Source organism: Palaemon carinicauda, unplaced genomic scaffold (assembly GCF_036898095.1).
Source record: "Palaemon carinicauda isolate YSFRI2023 unplaced genomic scaffold, ASM3689809v2 scaffold183, whole genome shotgun sequence".
Classification (NCBI taxonomy): Eukaryota; Metazoa; Arthropoda; class Malacostraca; order Decapoda; family Palaemonidae; genus Palaemon; species Palaemon carinicauda.
In genome coordinates this window covers 60,001-65,000 of record NW_027169403.1, presented here as the reverse complement: position 1 = coordinate 65,000, position 5,000 = coordinate 60,001, and positions in this window count along the sequence as shown.

The window sequence follows — 5,000 nt, the reverse complement described above, 5'->3', positions numbered from 1 at the left end:
TCCCAAAAATGGAGGGGAGGTAAGTTATGGTCTAACACAGTAGCTTAACAGTAGCGGTGTGTAGATATGCATAGTATCATTCCCAGTACGAATGCTCTTAAACCCTAAGATGCAAACCACACACACACACACACACACACACACACACACACACACACACACACACACACCACATTTCTCTGGTCTCAGCTTGGGACTGGCAAAGTAAAAATATTTTTCAGTATTTCCTAACTACTATTTTTACAGACTCATCTCAGTGAATTTCTAAGCTCACATCTTATCCGCAAGAAAGTAGCTCAAACTCACAAAAGTGTTTCATAACGTGCAACTTGCATGCTGTGCTTTCCACCATCATCGTATCATCTTTTCTTTGAGCCGTGGTCCAATTTGAAATATAAATCATTTTGCAAGAAGACAGAACACTTAACAATATACTTCACGCATGACTTGGAACTTTCGACGTTTCTTTAGGGATACGATAAATTATAATATAATCCCAATATGTTTATTATTAGCCTACCTTATTACCTTCAACTACTTAATTTAGGTTTACACAATCACAGATGCCTTTATTCACCTTAGTATTTAGGGCTCTCTATTCAACTGCTACGTATTTTTAGGCACAATTTGAGGTGTGATTTGAACACTTAAAAGAGATTACACAATCATATGCCATAATAAAAAGGGAGATTCCGAAACTTGTGAAATTGCAGAAACTTTAATTCGCCCCCCCCCCCCCCAACAAAAAAAATTACATTTAAAACATATTTATGCTTTTGCGGCTAAATATATATCTTTCTAATCTGGGCGATTTTCTTATGAAACCCAAACTTAAATAAAATCAAATGCATCAACGATACAACCTCTAATCAATCCCACACACTGCTCGCTTTCCGGGCTTCGTTCATGATCTTTTGCCGACCAACAGGCTCCTAAGGCCTGTTGCAAGTGTTAGTGACACCCATTGACGTTCTAATGCCCAAGACATGTGACATAGAGTTACAACAATAGCAGTTATGCATTCAATTTAGATTATTTTCATCGACAGAGAGACAGCATAAACAATAAGAGTCAATGGAAGAGACTGGCCTGTCACGTGGAGCCGTCAACGATGTACGCCCCTTACCGATTAGGATTGGTTTGATAATATGGCCTACTTACATCGGCCGAAAGTTGAAATGTACTAAATCTTTCCATTTACTGGTTTGCTTATTTCTTAAGGTTTTAATGGGGCTTGAGTAATGCATTCCACCTTTTAGTTTTTAAAATATTTATGATATGTCATCTTTACCTAATTCATTCAAACTCCTAAATGTAAATTCTTACTGCCATTTCAAGTATGATTCTTTATCGCTAACGGAGGACTAAGCAATTCTAAAGCCATATTTCGTTTATTTTAACAATTTATTCAAAATTTAACATTTGTCTTAGTTAATGTTTTACTATCCAAAAAGATTTGACTGTTTTTCCATTATTTCTTCATTTATGATTTAATACGCCTTTTTAGAGTTTTTTCTCATGGTTTAGATGATAATAATAATAATAATAATAATAATAATAATAATAATAATAATAATATTAATAGTAATAATAATAATAATAATAATAGTAATAGTAATAACAATAATAATAATAATAATAATAATAATAATAATAATAATATTAATAACAATAATAATAATAATAATAATCATCTATTTTGTTTCTTCACAAATTAAGTTTTAATGTATTCATATGAATAATTCATACCCCTTGACTTGATCATCTCCCTTTAGTGAATGACTTCCTTCTACCTTATCAGTCGGTCTATCTATACAATTACTACACCGGACATAGAAAGATATTTAATGGCCCATCAGCCTTTTTCTCGATCACCTGTCTCTTCAGTAATTACGTCATTGTGAACTTCCGCTCTTGTATGATTCATTCATATTGTGTATACATTATAGTATGAGAAAATTAGGAGTCTACTTTATTTATAGTTGTTGGAAATTGTTTTCTATAACATTCATAAATGAATTCTTAAATATGATTTTTACGTCTTACTGATTAATTACAAAAAAAAAAAAAAAAAAAAAAAAAAAAAAAAAAGCAAGAAAAAAAAAAAAAGCTAAGTCCATGCGGAAAACTGGGCAACTGTCAGTAACAAAACTGGGAAACTAGAATAAGCTTATAACCCCAATTTATATTCTACAACATATGCGAGAAGTGAATCAGGAGATGGACATGTAGAATTTGTTTACTGATAATCACAAACTATAGACAAAGATCGGATTTGAAGATTACACGAGACGAAATAATATTATTAATATTATTATTATTATTATTATTATTATTATTATAAAAAAGTGCCATTCCAAGCAAGTCTCCATACAAAAACATACAAATGCCCACGAACACAGACTTATATTAACAAATAATGACATAGATAAATAAATAAATAAATAAATAAATATGTACATATATATATATATATATATATATATATATATATATATATATTCTGAGTATATATGATATATGTACTGTATATATATATATATATATATATATATATATATATATATATATATATATGTATGTATATATATATATATAATGTATATATATAATTCATATATATATATACATATATATATATATATATATATATATATATATATATATATATATATATATATATTATGTACATGTTTGTGTGTTCCGTAAGAACACACAAACAAAAAGAAATTAAAATGGTTAATTATGCTTCAACTCTTCCTTTCCATCTTACCAACATCACAAAAGTAAACTATCAAAAGATTTATCAATGGATCATATACCGCACAGCATTCACTCTGACAAACAGTGACCTGCTGTACTAGGTCATGTTTGTCACAAACAAGAGGTAAAATATCAAAACTACTAGCATAAACATTTAAGATCAATTATTGTATTACTTGTATCAACTTCAAGTGACTTTTATTATTATTATTATTATTATTATTATTATTATTATTATTATTAATGTAGGTGAAATTCAACAAGACAAGAAACAGTTTATTTTTTATGGGTGAGAGAGAGAGAGAGAGAGAGAGAGAGAGAGAGAGAGAGAGAGAGAGAGAGAGAGAGAGAGAGAGATATTCTCCGTGCACTAGTTTGGAAAGGCGACCCCACCTTCAGATATTCCTGTTAAAATCTGTAATGTCATGATGCTGTATAATAAATTTTCGTTAGTAATTGCTGTCTTAAACGATTAATACTAAATTAAAGATGCAATTAAATTTCATCTTAGAATATCTGCAGTACTAGAGTTAACGAGATCCCATCTATGGTCAACGAAAATTTTCTATCCACTAATGTACATGTATATATATACATATATATATATATATATATATATATATATATATATATACAGAATATATATATACATATATATAGATATGCATATATATATATATATATATATATATATATATATATATGTATATATACTGTATATATACACAAGTGAAATCCAAAATAGCACTATTAAAAGAATTTTCGATATTGTTCATCCTTTCATGCTTTATGAGCGATGTTGAGATCTCATTGATCTTATCTAGCGGAACTTACGCGAAATTGGTAAAATATAAAAATATTAAACTTTTAAAATGAATAATTCTACTTGTATGCACTGTCATGTTTTTGGTTTTAAGATGTGATTTACTTGAAGGCCAACAATTACAGTACTTCCCACTGGATGTTGAGTTTAAGCAAACCATGACTTTCATTTTAGGATAGAATATCATTATTATTATTTTCATTACGATTATTATTATTATTATTATTGTTGTTGTTGTTGTTGTTGTTGTTGTTGTTGTTGTTGTTGTAGGCAAAGCTACTGTACATGTAACCTTAGCTGTTAAAGCAGAACGTTACACTCCCAAGGGCCACAATAGGAAAAGCATCGAAGTCCCTAAAGAAAAGCTGAGAAGTATAAAACAAGTTGTAAAGGTGAAACAAGAAAGGACAGCAAATAATTTATAACATGAAAGATAAATAACAAAAAACTATGAAACGACTGGTATGCCATCCGTGTTGTGGACAAATCTTTTTTCTTTTTTAAACTTTTGAAATCAGAGTGAATTCAAGCAAGACTTGCTCTAAAGTTCTTCTCGGTAAACGTCTCTACATCAAATGTAGTCATCCTTTATCGTTTATGTAGCCTTCAAATTTACAACCGTGAAAGGAATATTATTAGCAAAAGACTTCCTGTAGTTTTTGAAGGTCCTTTTTACAAAAATGAATTCATGTCGTTGTATACATTGAATATTATTATTGTTGTTATTATTATTATTATTATTATTATTATTATTATTATTATTATTATTATTATTATTATTATTATTATTACTAACAAAATAATAAATACACAATATATACAAGGAGTTGTTATAATAATATATAGTAAGCTTATTCTAACGAGACTGGAGAGAACAATTGATGAAAAGCTAAGAGATGAACAAACAGGATTTAGAAAAGGTAGAAATTGCACTGACCAAATTTTCATTTTGAGCATTTTCATTACAGGATTGCGTAGAATATAGAAATCCACTTTTGATGGCATTTGTGGACTATGAAAAAGCCTTTGATAGTGTGCACCGGCCAATTTTGTGGAGAGTCCTACATTATTATAGAATTCCTCTTAAATATGTAAATTTGATACGTCTGTTCATAAACATAGTAGCATGTAAGTGCAAAGTTAATGTTAATGGTGTCTTATAAAATGAATTTCCAGTGAACAGTGGAGTATTCCAAGGGAATGTGTTGTCACCTATGTTGTTTATCCTCCTCATAGATTTTGTAATGCGCAGAACAGTCGGATATGGCGGAGAAGGATTGGACTGAAATGGTGATAGGGATTTTGCAGACCTAGAGTATGCTGATGATGCATTCGTTGTTAGCAGAACACCACAGGATTTGCAATGCTTGCTTACCAGAATGCATGAAATATCACACGATGTTGGGCTGAAGAT